Source organism: Sebastes fasciatus, chromosome 14, assembly GCF_043250625.1.
Source record: "Sebastes fasciatus isolate fSebFas1 chromosome 14, fSebFas1.pri, whole genome shotgun sequence".
Lineage (NCBI taxonomy): Eukaryota > Metazoa > Chordata > Actinopteri > Perciformes > Sebastidae > Sebastes > Sebastes fasciatus.
Window position 1 is genome coordinate 19,917,460 of NC_133808.1, and position 16,190 is coordinate 19,933,649.

Consider the following 16,190-nt stretch of genomic DNA (forward strand, 5'->3'; position numbering starts at 1 on the left):
CCACTTCCGGTGTTATTTTAAGCCAAACCACTATCTTTTCCTAAACCTAAATAAGTAGTTTTGTTGCTTAAAACTAAGGAAGTTGTTTCCTGTAAAGTCAGAAGTTTATTTTGAAAGGACTGTATGCATGTAACGAGCGGAAATTGACACGTGTTGCTGGACATTTGTAGGAAATGAACGAAAATGGAGGAATAACTTGGCTGCATAACACTGCCAGGTCACAAACTTTCTAATTTTACAGCTAAACAGTACACTACAAGATGTTTCTGAAAACATTTGAGGCGAGAAATAGGCATTACAGTAACAGAATATTGATTCATATTTGATCAGCGCTGCCTAGTTTGACTGTGTGAACGGAGTTTGCGAGTGATTGACAGCTGCTCAGAGACGGCAGGCTCCAGCTCAGCTCTGATTGGTTGTTTTCCTCCGGTCTGTGAAATCTTGCAGATGTCATTTGGAGCAGCGGAGGACACAGAGGCACATGATTTTTTTCCAGATTACCTGTCTCATGCACTACTGTCAGGATATAGTGATCGTTAATAAAAATAACTGTTTTTATATTTGCTTCAATTCTACCTACTGCTGCTTTAATGAGCTGATAACAGTCAAACCGGGTGCGCTTTCAGTTGAAAAAACTGATCGTCAGTGTACTGATCACCTTCATTTTCTAAAGATTTCTTTAGATGGCAATAATGAAATTGTGGAAAGTCACAGGAGGGAGAGTTGAGGGTTATGTCTTTATTAGGTATAAGGGAAATATGAGGAAGACAGAGAGGATGAAACGAATAATGAGCCGGACTTGAACCCACTTAATGAATCCACAGTGACTGGCTTCACATGCTCTGTTCATTGCAGCTATTTAAATGTGAACTGGATGATTCTTGAGAGAGTTCTTTGGTATGTTTAAAGTCACATCATACTCTTTTACAGGTATTGTGTACACCAGAAAGCACCCATAACTGCCTTGGCTGTGTTGTTTGTTGCCGGCTGTCTGAAAAGCTTTATTGTAATTTGACACACAGCGCTGACTGCATACGTATTGTTCTTGTAAAGTACGTTGCAAGAATACAGTTGGTGGCAAAGGTACTGAAGTGTTTTCTACCTGCAGCAGAGACGACAAATGTCTCTTCACTATCTCAACGGACTGCACTTAGCACATTTTATTCATGCAAGGTGTTAAACGCTGACTCACTTTCACCGACAGCAACAAACATTTTCACTCTGCCGACATCGTAAGACTTTTACCTGCGACTGTACTTGTACACATTTTTATACATGACAGCTCTTTTAAAGTTAACCCACTGTTCCTTAGACAGCTAAGAAATGTATGTTTTTACCCGCTGCTGCTGCTGCATGCATTAATTATGGCTTCCATGCAAAATAGATTAGATTCTGCAACTTCATTGAGTGGCTGAGGCAGTTGTGGAGTTCATGGCTCACATGACTTTGCCTCCTATTCCAATTCAACTAAATGAAGTCCACCTTTATGGAGTCATAGGAGTGCCATAAAAAAGAATAAATTAGTAAAAGAATGAGAAAATAAATATGGAAATAAAAATAAATAAGTAAAATAATAATATGTATTTTCATTTATTTGTTAATATATATATTTAAAAAAATGATATATATATTTATTTATTTTTGCATATAAATGTTATTTTCTGTATATTTATATTTTTTGTATTTATTTGTTTTTATATAATGTAATTTATTTATTGTATCCCTTTTTTTTCTTTATTCTTTTACCTATTGCTTTTGCTTTTCCCTATATTTTCCCTTTATTTAGTGTTTTATTTATTTATCTTTATATTTCCACATTTATATTTACTTATTTATTCTTTTATTTATTTATCTTTATATTTTCACATTTTTTATTTACTTATTTATTCTTTTATTTGTTCCTCTATATTTCCACATTTATTTTATATATTTTATCTTATTCTTTTTTACAGATTTATTCTTTTTTTTGTGACACTCCTATGATTCCATACATGTTCACCCACACCAACCTGAGATATAAAAATACAGCAATTTATGACATTATGCCCTTCATTTTAGTCCCTTTGGTAGGTGGATATTACATAATAAATCTTATCAGACAGTGACCACCTCAGTGCTGCTGAGACACTGGATTGTCATTTAATATCAGACGAATGGTAGAATATGCAGCTTTTGTAATTTTTACTTTACGTATTTATGTATTTAAGTGTGCTGTATCAACTAAGTGTCAAAACTCAAAAAACATGCATTCACAGTTTAACACAAAGAACAGCTCCTCTGTCTATTTTCACAACCCTGAAATCCTTTTCCAGTCTGTAACTGTTTCCAACAACATTGTGCTGTATTACAGAGATGACAGGAAGTCTGATGTGTCATTGTTTTGGTTGTTATTCTATTTTCCTGCAGGACACGTTTGACTTTGAGAATACAAGGGGCTGTCTGCTGGCTTGTCTCCTGTTGTCTCCCACTTTTGAATGCTTGTTGTACGACAACAGTGACCTGTATTTGTTTTCCTAGATGCAAACTATGTTCTAAGATCCGCATGAATGAAGCATCTAGAGAAGGCACAGTAACATGATTTGATGGATTTTGATCATTTTTATTGGGTGCAAACTTGGACTGTGGATACAAAATGATCCTTGTGTGTCTTTGCTGCTGGAAATTCATGAGAAATCTGTTCATGTTTTATCAAATGCAGACCAAACACCTATCTGTAGCCAAAGTATCTCCAAATCCACCTCAGTTAGAATAAGGAGGCATGTGTAAATACGTCAGCCCCTCTGATATGGAACATTTTATTGTCAGTGGGTGTTTCCACAAGTCAAGACGTTTAGTCCCAGGCTTTTAATTTGAGAACTCTTATCTTTTTCTGTGGAAAGAGTGCTTTGCTTTAGAGGCTGTTATCGACCTCCTTTGCCCCTAAAGTGTTGTGCTTATTAGCCAACTGACAAACGATCTATGGCAAATGGACTCAGTGTGGTGCAGCACATGCGGTACCAGCAGGGACGCTTTGCCTCTCATTTTGAATTTCATTTTTTTTACTTTATATTCACCATATCCTCTTCTGCATCTCCTTATCTGTCTTTCTTTCACACTTGTGTGCCTCTATGCATACATGAAGCTGGAGTATTTGCTGCTCCTCTCTCTCTCTCTTTCTCTCTCTCTCTGTTCTGTTTAATTCAAAGACGGTTTATTGATATGAATGTGCGATACATTATCGCCGAAGCTATACACTATTGACTTCATTTTCATATGAAAAACAAAGACAAATAGCCACAAGAAGACACATATTTAAACACTAAAACAGTGTCTCTCCTTCCTCAAGTTCTGACCTGCTGCTTTTTACCATTCTACTTCAGGGGTTGCTAGGTTACCACAAGCATGTGACACGTCTTTGTCACATTATCTTGCACTCCTGTGATGCATCAGTCTGCCGTGTTCAGTGTATCTACATTTTATGACCTGTTTTGTTTACTTTTTCCTTTGTTCTTGACTTCCTGCATTTCTCAGAGTGCCATTTTACAGTATAACTTTATGAATACAGCTATATTGCATCAACTTGATGTTGTCTTTAACAGTTTCTAGCTTCTCTAGACTTAACCCGTTACTGACATGTCTCTAGATAGAGATAATAAATTGATACCATTTGTCCTAATACATGCATGACAAAATATAGTGTTTGTCAGTGTTGCAAACAAGACTCATATGAGTGTTTTCTGATTGCCACCTCTTTAGTTGAAGTGTGGTTAATTTTAGGCAACTGAAACTACATTGTTAGAGTTGGAGAAAGATCACCTTCATGGGTTGAAAAAAATATTTTGACTGTATGTAGAAGACGTGACACAAAGAGCAGAGTGTAACTTTCCTGGAGAGGACAGTCTTGTAAGACAGCAAACAGTCATACTCCCCTAAAAGAAATGATGAAAGGTTCCTTTATTCACAGAGCAAGTCAAATTATCTTCTATATCAATTGCCAATCTAGTCTTCAATTGTCGTGCGTAATAGAGTCTACCTCACAAGGAATAATGGACTAATTCATATAATAAACAGATAAAAAGCCTACTTGTTTACTGCACATATAGCCTGTATCCCAGGAAGAAAAGGGAAAACACGATAGTTTTAACACTAAGTTTAAACTTTATCAATTGATGGTTGTTTTAGGAGGTGCTGCAGCACACCGACTTTCTCGTCCATGCTATTTGCATAAATAAAAATGACCCTGCTTGTGAGCATTTTGGGGGTGATGCTGGGCTAGAAACGTCTGTAATGGTCCTCAAACCTAAATGCTATATGCATTGATTAGTTTGATGTTAGACGATAGATCAATATTGTTTATAGATAGATAATTTCTGTCCTCATTAATAACAATATTAGCATTGGAAAGCCACTATTGCCTATGCTTGTGGTCTTGAACAGGACTTGATTTGCTCTGGATTCGGTCTTGACTCGGACTCAACTGGACCAGGTCTTGGACTTGACTTGGACTTGATTAAGTTGGATTACAGCTCTACTCCCCCCTGATTATGGCCTAGAGCAGTTGTTCGCAAACTTTTTCATGTCAAGGACCCCTAAACTGATACAAATTAGACCACGGACCCCCATTTGATAAGATTTTGTCCCAAGGTCCCCCATCTGATAGGATTTTTGCTTTTAGATGTTTCATTACAGAAAGTGCATGAAACCCATGACCAAAAATAGTCATACGTTCTGTCATTGAGTTACTTATAGATGAAATTATAGTGAAAATAAATTATTGAGCTTTTTGCAGAGGACCCTTTGCAACCCCCTCAAGGAACCCTGAGGGTCCCCAGACCACACTTTGAAAACCACTGACCTAGAGGATCTCCACCAATAGCGTGACAGTGACAGACTCAGCAGCCCTCAGTTTGGCAGAATGTAAAATAAAATTGCTGCTAATGTGTTATTAATCTTTAAATAACAACCATTTCATCTGCTTCTTCCAGTAAAAAAAAAAAATCTAATTGCCATTATAATAGTCCATGTGTGGAAGGAGAACAACGTCTTTCCAGTTAAGCTTATCAGCCTTTTTAGCAAATGGACTGCCGCCTCACAGGTCATAGTTCACTTCGGTCTGTGACTTCATTTATGAGGGAAATAAGGGAGTGGCCAGAGTGGCAGCTCAATTAGACGGCCATGTTGGTGGAAAGCCATTTTGCTCTATAATTGATACATGTGATGGGTAATTTGTACAGAAAATCTAAGAGCAGTGAACATTTTACACTCCATGGAAAACCCATGTGAGCAATGTTCTACCGTCATGTTTCATTATGTTCTTAGCAGCTGCTTTTGGTGATTAATATATCTCCCTATACCAAAAACCTTCCTAACAGGGCAAGAAATAAAAGGATGAAATAGATGGAACGAAAAGTGGTGCAATATTTCTAAAATGTCTAATCCTATGGATTATTATTTTCAAGCAAGTACACTTTATTACTAAATAAAATGTTTGTTAATGTAGATTTGGTGAATTGCGGCACAGATTATTTCACAAATTTACACCATTTCAGGGCACGACTTAATGTACTGTTATTTTTAGAATATATTTTTTGTTCTGGAAATGTCATGACTGTAATAACTGTACTTCCGAGTGTATATATAGGCATGAGCTCTTTCCCTCTACACGCAGAAAAGAACAGGACATGCAACATGCAAAGAGCCATTTAGTCCATTACATGCACATACATGTTGCATATTTTAAATGTGGGCTCTGGGTTATCGTGTTCATTTATGTTGATGTGTCTGTGTGTGCACTTGTGTCTGAGTCATAGACTGTGTATGAACTGGATGACATGACAGCTCCCCTTAAGTGAAGCCAAAACATTGTGATCGCCCCCTGGTGGCTGGCTGCTGTGTAGGTCATAAATCCTGCCCCCTCCATGTTACAGGACGGGACATGGGCCAAACTAAAAAGTCAAAGACAGTACACAACAAATACATTTTTCCTAAAGATGGTTTCTGTCATTTTAGGTAGTTCTTATCATGCTGATGTATGTTCAAGCACTAATTTTTCTGATAAGTTTGGTTTTTAATTCGTTATTTGGTGAAAAGAGGGTGAGACGTCATGATTGACAGCTGGTCTTGCAGTCGGTGGAGAGCACCTGCGCTGCCTGGCTCTAAAAACTGCAGCCGCCTCAATCTTGTGAGGTTATCGGTGCGCACATGTGCATGAGGTCAGAGCAAATTGGGATCATGTCGGACACAAATCGAATTCATTGTGCGGCGACCGCCGGTAATCGATTTTGCGCAGGCCTGGCTCATCTCGAACGAGTCTACTGTCAATGTCAGCGATGATGACGTCAGGGTAAGTAGGTCCTCCCTTATTTCTAACGATGATTGAATACAACTCATGTCAATCAAGTAATTCTAAAATGAAATGATTCAATAATATGATATGAGTGGACACAACAAGTGCAATAAGCGTCTTGAGACAAGCACAACAAGCACAATAAGCGTCTTGAGATAACTTCTGTTGTGATTTGACGCCATACAAAAAAAATTGAATTGAATTGAATTGAACAATGTTTTCTGTGTTTTTTACCATAAAATGCCGATTTTTTTTCCAATATTGTTTTCACAATATTTTCAAAATCTCAACAAATGTTGACAAAAGCAGCCCAAATTTCATCTACCAGCCCAGCGCTATTTTTCCTGGTCCAACTTAATCAAAAGTAGCCTAACTGGGTGGAAACCACCACAGATGCAGATGCAGATGCACAGATGCACCACAGAGAGCATCCTAACCAACTGCATGACAGCCTTGTAAAGCAGCTGCACCAAAGCTGCCAAAACAGCTGCAGCGTGTTGTGAAAACAGCACAGGACATTGTTGGCACTGAGCTGCCATCACTCGATCACCTTCACAACACTCGCTGTATCAGAAAGGCCAAAAACATCATCAGGGACAGCACTCATCCCGGACACAACCTGTTTAAGCTCCTCCCATCAGGCAGGCGCTTCAGATCAATCCGCACACGCACAAACAGACTGAAAAACAGCTTTTCCCCAACTGCCATAAACCTCCTGAACTCTGACATCTCCTCTGTCTGAGTTGAACACGTGCAATGTAAATGTGCAATAACTTTTGTGTCACTTTTGTGAAATGTAAATACTGTAAATCTACTGTTACGGATATGTGCAATAACATATGCTGATCACTCCACTGATGCTGTGCAATAATTATATAATTATCTGACGGACACTTTGTGCAATAATCTGGCAAAACTGTCATCTCATCAATATACATATTGTATTTTTATATTTTATATTTTATTATTGGATTATCTTTTCATTAGCACCTATGGGATTGTCACAATCTAATTTCGTTGTACTACACAATGACAATAAAGGGCTTGAATCTTGAATCTTGAGTCTTGAATGTTGAATCTTGAAACCAGCCCAACCTGGCAACACTGCAGCTAGGTTGCCAGTCGCAGATAAACTACTGCGCAGACTCAGAAATCCCAAGATGGCAGCTACCGTATCCAGGATATTTTGGCTTCACTTTTGTACAGTTGGAGGAAGTGGAGACGCGTCGTCCATCTGTATATATTCAGTGTGTGGTCCATGCTGCTGTGCTGCTGAATATGAGTGCGGGTTGCCGTAGAAACATCACAGGGTTCGATAGAGGCGCTGCTCATCATGACCACACTGGAGATGATCAACATCTGGAGAGAAAAGACCCTCCAGCCTCGTTTACTCCAGAGCCTGCTGGTAGCATCAAGGTTAGTTTGCACAGTCAATCAATTCAATTCAATCAATATGCTTTATTGGCATGACTGTTTGGTGAACAATATTGCCAAAGCCTCAGTTCAATAATAATAATAATAATAATAATAAAAAAGAGCAAAATAAAAACAAAAACATAGACACACATATATACAATTCATTAAGCAAATTACAATATATAGATATTTAAAAAGAACATGCATGTAAATGGAAGAAAACAATAAAGAAGTAATTAATGTTTGTTGTGTCAATAAAACAAACAAACAAATAAAAAAAAATTAACAACAATATATTGCAATATCAAATATCAAATGTAAATATAAAAAACAAATACCCCCCCCCCAAAAAAAAACAACAACCATGAAAACTCACTCACAAACAAATACATTAAACCGAGGTCAACAGCCAGCAGCATCGACCACTGAGCTTTCCCTCTCTAGAGAGGTCCTGAACACAAACCAGTATCACTGTTTAAACCAGGGTTTTGTCTTGCCTTCTGGTGATTTTTGAGTTTAGTGATTAGATGCTACTTTGCACAGAGAAAACTCTCATTGTTCAGCACTTTTGTCCCCCTCTGTTTTTGAAAATTGCCATGTATGTGTATTCTGTTATTATTATTGTTTCATTTAATGGTACCTTGCTGTGCAAAAAATGCTTGAGATGATGACAGCTATCAATCAGTTATTGATAAGATCTTATGTGTATTTAGGCTGGGCAATATATCAATATAATATTGATGTTGTGATATTAGACTAGATATTGTCCTAAATTATAGATATCGAAATATCATGATAAGTGTTGTCTTTTCCTGGTTTTAAATGCTGTATTAGAGTAAAGTGATGTAATATTCTGAACTTACCAACCTGTTCTAGCTGTTCAATTATTTGCTTTTACCCACTTAAGTATTATTGTTTTGCCTTTTTGCCTTTATTTGATAGTGACAGTGATAGTTGTGAAAGGGGGAGAGAGAGGGTATGACCTGCAGCAAAGGGCCACGGGCCGCTATGGTAAGGACTCAACCTTGGTACATGGGACGCCCACTTTACCAGGTGAGCTACCGGGGCGCCCAACTTAGTCTTTATTACGACGAATTATTAAGAACATATTGTGGGAAAAAAAAAAAAATCTGAGATTTCGAGAATAAAGTCTTAGGTTTACGAGAAAAACAAGTTGTCATATTATGAGAATAAAGTCATAAGTTTATGAGAAAAAAAGTTGTATTATGAGAATTAAGTGCCGCCTGTGTGTAAATGAGGAACGTGGAGCATTTCGTGAAGTTATACTTTAGTACAGGTTTCACGAATAACGAAATACTTCATCTTTTGGCTCATCAGCACCACATTATCATAAGTATCAGGACCTTTGTGGAGGAGGAACTTACTTTTTTCTCGTAAAGGTACGACTTTATTCTCGTAATATTACAACTTTTTTTTTCTTGAAATAGTATGACTTTAATCTCATGAAATTACAACTTTTTTCTTGTAATATTATGACTTTATTTTCCCTCAATGTGGCCCTAATACTCCGTCATACATTATATCCACATTACTGATAATTATTTATCAAAAACCTCATTGTGTAAATATTTTATAAAAGCACCAAGGGTCAACCATACAATATCGTCGCAATATCGTTATCGAGGTATTTGGTAAAAAATATAATGATATTTGATTTTCTCCATATCGCCCAGCCCATATGTATATGATTTATGTGTTAATATGATGCTTAGTGTATGCATGATTACGTTTGTGACCTCCCAGACCTCCACAAAGTCCCATCCTCCTGGCTGCCAAACACTGAACGAAGCAGTCACACTAATGAGAAGTCTTTCTCTCGACAACAATCTAAACTATAACAGTAATTTTGTTGGAACACTGCTTAAGTAAACACAGCAGGAGGTGTGTAGCTTCTGCATAAATTCACACTGATTTGACAAATTGGAGTTGATGCACTGTTTTCTACACAGGGAATATAAACAGAGACTCATGCACAGTCGCAACACAGAGCCGACGGAGGGATGAGACAGGCGGTTGAAAATGGAGGGATCTTCAAGTTAAACAACAGGATTTCACAGACACTCCTGGAGGCTTTGTCGCCTAGCAGTGCCCATAGGTCTCTTGATTGAACAGTTGCCGTATCAACTCAGGGGCCACAGCGGTGGCTATTTGCAGCTGAGAGGTACCTCCGCCGATAAATCTCCTGACACAGATAAAGAGGAAGACACATGTAACACACAAACACAACCCTCTCACATCCGGCACACTACTTCAATCCAGTGTTCTGTGTTGGATGAACTGAAGCTTTACCTCACACACATTTTTGGCTACACACATAGCCTACATATATTTGAAATACAGAAGTCCCTCAGCGACGAGAGCTTCTTTTTTATATTTGATGTGAGATGACAGCAGGAAGCCCCTTTAGGGCCGCGATACATGGACATCAATTTCAGGCACTGTGGATTTACATGCGCAGCACTTCTTGCAACACGCTGCATGGGACAAAGGCGAAATTACTAACATTGGGTTATGAGATACAAATATAACATGAAAAGATGCTTTAGGCTGCAGGTGTGACAGAATTATTCATAATGTTTTATGATGGCATTAAGACCAATAACGTGTACTTTTAAGGGACCAACACTCGTTATTCTGTGTTTCAGGTAAATTTGGTGAATGTGTTGCAAAAGACAAAAACAAAATGCAATTTATTTGTTTTTCCTCATACCTGCCTTTCAATGTCAGACCACTACACAAGACACCAATCAACCAGTCCGTCAGTCAGTCAGTCAGTCCGTCATCCGGTAGTCGGTCAGTCAGACGGTCTGTCAGTCAGTCTGTCAGTCAGTCAGACGGTCTGTCAGTCAGTCTGTCAGTCCGTCAATCTGTCCGTCAGTCTGTCAATCTGTCAATCTGTCAGTTAGTCCGTCAGTCTGTCAATCTGTCAATCTGTCAGTCCATCAGTCAGTCCATTGGTTGTTCCGTCGGTCAGTCAGTCAGTCAGTCAGTCAGTCAGTCAGTCAGTCAGTCAGTCAGTCAGTCAGTCAGTCAGTTTGTCCGTCCTTCCGCCTGTCAGTCTATCAGTCCTTCAGTCCGCCCACCAATCTGTCAGTCCATCGGTCCATCAGTTGGTCCGTCGGTCAGTCCGCCAGTCTGTCAGTCTGCCCGTCAATCCGTCAATCCGTCAATCCGTCAATCCATTGGTCTGTCCGTCAGTCTGTCAGTCTGCCCGTCAGTCTGTCCGTCTGTTCGTCCATCAGTCAGTCTGTCCACCTGTCAGTTGATCCGTCCGATCATCCATCGGTTCGACGGTCCGTCGGTTTGTCGGTATGTCAGTCAGTCAATTAATTAATTCTATAAGTACTCACTAGCCTGGTCCCAGACGTCTGAATAGTTCAATACTGAATCCGATTGGTTCACCGATTCAATTAATGGAATTAAAACCAAATGGAAATTCAATCTGATTACTAATCTTCGCTTATCTCATGTTTAAATAATAACAGTTAAGAAAGGTATTCTTGTCTCGTTAGTTCCATTGAATAATTAATAGTTGTCTGGCACTTTTTATTAGTTCTAACCTCAAAACAGTCTGCCGAGAATGACCAATTATAAGGCTTTTATTTTCACACCACACTAGTATGACTTGGCTTGTAAATTTTCCCACAGCCTGTGGATGTATGTACACGCTGCTGCTGCTGCGATCCGATCGATACTCATCCTCACCTGTTTAATACGGTATCTGTATCCCTTGAACTGTGATCATAGCAGATTCACAAAACTGTTATTTAAAAGACTGATAAAACACCCCTCAGCAACACCTTATTGCTTTCTATCTCTGCATCGCTCTCACCTTTTCTAATTGCTTTTCACATTTTTTTTTCACACCCTCAGCCTCCTCCATTAGCTCTCCTTTCCCCTCTCTCTCCCATTCTCCTTTGTCTCTCACCTGCACCACCCTGCTTCCCCCCCCTCCTCCTCCTGCTTTCCCAATCTTCTTCTTTCTCATGCTTTTCCTTCTCCTTTCTTTCCTCATTCAACCATCCATTACTTGCTCCCTTTCCCCCCCCGGTCTCCATCTGACATCTGTCCTTTAAACTGCCCAATCGCCATCCTCCCCTCCCCCTCTAACGTCGTAAGAAATACCAATAAGGACTGCTGCTGTTTGGTGCTACATGCACCACTCTTTCATACACTCCTTCAACCTGCAAGAGTGCAGCAACACAACTGAGCTGGCCTGCACTGCTCAGATAATCACTAACTTCTAGCTGACCCCGGCCTACGTACGCAGTACAGCGTGGGTGTGTGTAGGTGACATTTTGGAAATGAACTAAATCAAATATTGGCACATAACTGCCTGCCAACGGGAGCCAAAAACAAAGGATTTTGTTGCTTGAAACAATAGTTTGGATAGTGAGTACTATGTGGGCGATGTATAGCATCATTTGTATTAGAAATATGTTGTTAGTGAAATAAAATCAGGCTGGTTTGACACCACTCAGTATATGTTTTTATTGTCCAGTGACAATCCAGCACGGCTGACCAATTACAGCTGATGAGGCACAATCTCCAGCCAATCTAAATAAATGCACATTACCCAGTTAATGTGATGCACTCTTTTTAGTTTTATATTAGGGCATTTTGTAGCCATTTGTTGATATATCGCACGTGACTTAACTGCCTTCTCATCCCAACTCGTCACATACTGTCGCTTTGTCAGACCCCTCAGCTCGACACTTTTTGGTAGCAGTAAACACGTGCTTAATGCTGCAGTGGGTAGAATGAAAACGACCAGTCAGAACTGATCAAATATGAATCAATATTCTGTTACTGTAATGTCTATTTCTCGCCTCAAATGTTTTCAGAAACATCTTGTAGTGTACCGTTTAACTGTAAAATGAGAAAGTTTGTGATCCACCAGCCATGTTGAGATCAGTGGAGGAAATACCGAGCACCGCCAGCCAGAGCACAGCCAATAGGAACGCGCTCTCTCTGAAATGACCTGTGATTTGCCAAAGTCTCCCGTCACGGGCTAGATTTTTAAAGACTCAACACAGAGCCATGAGGAGGTGCAGAAGTCTAGTTTTCTCTCAGAACACTTGACTTAAAATATGCTGAAAGGTTATTATGGATTTTTTGCCGAATGATGCCAAAAACATTCTGCCTACTAAAGCTTCAAACAACACTTGCTTAGGTTTTAGGCATCAAAACCACTTAGCTAGGTTTAGGAAAAAAACACATGGTTGGGCTTAAAAATACTACGTTTGTCAAGTGAAAATGTGACTGGACGTTGTGAACACGGGACACAAACGAACAGCTGATTGTAATGTGAAAGTGAAACTTAACACACAGGACACAAACAGCGGTCTCCTGGATGAAAGCGAGCAGATGGGTTTACATTGTAGTTAATGGAAAGCCCAGTGTGTCTCATACAGGCGCCAAAGGGTACCTTGTACGCCAATGGCCGTGACAAAACATATTTGATGCCCTGGGAATGAGAACGGGCGGTGGTGTCTGTTAAGTACTTGAGAGAGAGCGAATGCATAGGTCTACTACTATAACTAGTCAGACGTAGACAGTTAGATTCACAACAACATATTCTCTGTTCTCTCGTCTGTCTATCTCTATTGCTTTAAGATATTTTATAATCCAGTACTGTGGCGTAATTTCCTCTCACAGTATGCAGGTCCCCATGTCAGTCGACCCATTTAATCATTTCAGACACATGGCCATTAGGTAATACAGGCTTCCTACACTGTTATCTATCCATCTCTCCATGGCTGCTTTCTTATATTCTCTGATAGTCTTGCATGTCTCTGCTTGCTTTATTCTCATACAAATGCCTACAGGCACACGTAAACACATACAAACCCTGTTTTGTGCTTGCGTGTCCTTGCTTTTGTCTTTCATTGGCCCTTGTTTTAATATCTGTTTGTGTGTCCTTTGTTTTCTTTGAAGCAAAGTTCTTTGTGACAAGTGCTTTATAAATAAATCTCACTTGAGTTGACTGCGCGGCAAATAATATGATGGGAGGGATAAAAATACTTGTTAAAGCACCAGTGAACCGCGGTCAGGGAGAAGGGCAGGAGGGAGGAAAGAGGCTCTCAGACAGCATTAGGCAGGTTGACTGAAAATTTAATTGGAGCACTCAAATGACTTAAATGAGATCTCATGTCAGGAATGTACGCAGGAAATGCAGAGAGCACTTGTTTTCATTAATAATACTGAATAAGAGAAGATGACTCTAATGAAGATGTGTAAAATGTGTTCATCTATGTGTGTTTGCATTTCTGTGCACAATAGACTGCAATAAAAAAAGGTTTTCTACAGTAATAAGCCACATGCATTACAAACAGGTTCAAAATGTGGTTTAAGAGCAACATTTTATGAGGTATGCAACAGGTTTAAGTAATCAAATGACAGGAGAAAAGGCATTTTTGCATTTATTTTTCATTATTCTTCAGACACAGTATAACACAATTTCCAATATTTTCTGCTTCAGGTTCTATTGGGATTACAGCATAACAAACATGCACTTGTAGTTATGATTTTGCTCTATGGATTTTAAAATAACTCGAATGAAACACCAGTCATGGTGCCAGTATTAATGTTTCAGTAGAAAATGCCCATATTGTTGCAAAAATCACTGAATTTTATGACTCTAGATACGACTGTTCCAAGTTCCAATGAAATGGGGAACTATGTGTATATATGTGACTTAATGTAAATAAATTGACCTTGCTGGTGTGTCTAAAAAATGTATGATGTTATCTAATGTATGAGGGTTACACAGAGCAGGGAACGAGTTAAGGATAGGTAGTGTGTGTCGAAGAGACAGAAAAAGTGTTTAAGACATCAATGAATATTTTAAGAGCAAACGGGAGCGGTGCGAGTAATGGGCGAACTGAAAGAGAGTTGGGCCGCTGAGAGACGGAGAGATAATTTAATAGACGAGCAGAGCAAAATGTGTTGGAAGAGAGACAGGAAAGCTGGAGGGATGGGAGATGAATGAATGGCGGACTAATCTGGACTAAGCGATGGAGAGGAGAACTGACATTAATTTAATAAGATGGATGAACGGACAAATAGATGCATTGTGCAATGTTAAAAAAAATCCCTAAACCTGGACAGGCTTGAGACAAACTTAAAGTGTGTGTGTGTGTGTGCGTGTGTGTGTGTGTGTGTGCGTGTGTGTGTGTATGTGTGTGTGTGTGTGTGTGCTTTCGCAGATGAAATTAAATGGTTTAGAAAGGTCAGGACACTTGTAGAAAACAGCAGCCTCAAACAAGTTTTAGACTGATGAGGTCTGGAGAGGTAAACAGAGAAAGTAGGGAGAAAACTAGGACAGAAAATAAATAAGCAATATCATTAAAAATTGCGTGCACAGACGAGCTCAGTGTCCAGACGCAATGAGGCAATGGTGAAATTGAACAGGGGCCGTCTCTCCAGTGTGTGCAGGTCAAGGGTTTTTGCCCTGATGTCACACAAGAGCAGCACTTGAGTTAAACAGAGTGGCATTTGGACCCACCAGAGGGGCACTTGAGGGCACTTAATATGACCAAAGAGGTCCTCTGGGTGACCGGGGGGGGTCACTTGTAGGGCGACTGGACTGACCAGAGGAGCACTTGGGTCACTCAGCTGTCCCTTTGGTGTGAAATTAGGGTACAAAGTGCAAAGGAGAGAAGCAGTTAGAGAGAGATTTAATCTGCTCAATTTAAGCACAAGTCCAGGCACTAAAAGGCAATAAGAACACAAAAAATGCTCCATCTCTCAGCTGGTTGCAACTCATTTCAAGGTTGACGCTCTTCCTCGGGTAGCATCAAGGCGTTACATTCAGACAAAAATGAAGCATGGAAGTGTCTCAATAGGATCACAAAACTCACGGTTCGGATCGTTTCACGGTTTTGAGTCACGGATCGGATCAGACGAATAAAAAGGGAGCAAATATAACTTTTGGAGATGCCCTGATAATGCTTTTTCTGCCGCAGATACAGATTGCCGATTGCCATATCATCCGATTTGACTGTTATCAGGCCATTAAATAGGCTTATCAGTCGCTATAAGCAGCATAGATGTGGGTCATTAGCGGCCTAATATGCCTACAGCAACATGTTCTAACATGTTGTAAAACTGAATGAAACGTCACGTTTTGAACACAAACAAAAAGGCTTTAGGTTTAGGCAAAAAAATTGTTCAGTTTAGGCTACAAAAAAACATTTAGTTAGGTTTATGAAAAACACTGTCTTTTAGGTTGAAATAACTACAAACAAAAGACAACTACACATTGTTTGTTTTACACGGGATGTGAACTCAGATCTCCTGGGTGAAAGCCCTGTGTTTTGTGGCTGTCGTGTTTTTTATATCTTCTTTCGGTGATCTACCATGTGAATGGATGATAACACCTACTAGTAGGTGTAGTAGGCCCCTATTGACCCACATCTATGGGACT

The 16,190-nt window shown here is 39.4% G+C and overlaps 2 protein-coding genes across 2 annotated transcripts in view; one reads left to right on the top strand and one right to left on the bottom strand.

Moving 5' to 3' along the window:
• The window catches only part of ercc1 (excision repair cross-complementation group 1), a 192,561-nt gene that overhangs the window by 26,218 nt on the left and 150,153 nt on the right, over positions 1-16,190 (bottom strand). The gene's annotated exons all lie outside the window — the stretch shown is intronic.
• The window catches only part of LOC141782813 (neuroligin-4, X-linked-like), a 35,709-nt gene continuing 27,012 nt past the window's right edge, over positions 7,494-16,190 (top strand). Inside the window, exons 1-2 of the mRNA XM_074659569.1 lie at positions 7,494-7,741; positions 8,684-8,794. The gene's annotated coding sequence lies outside the window, so the exon portion shown is untranslated. The remainder of the gene's footprint in view (positions 7,742-8,683; positions 8,795-16,190) is intronic.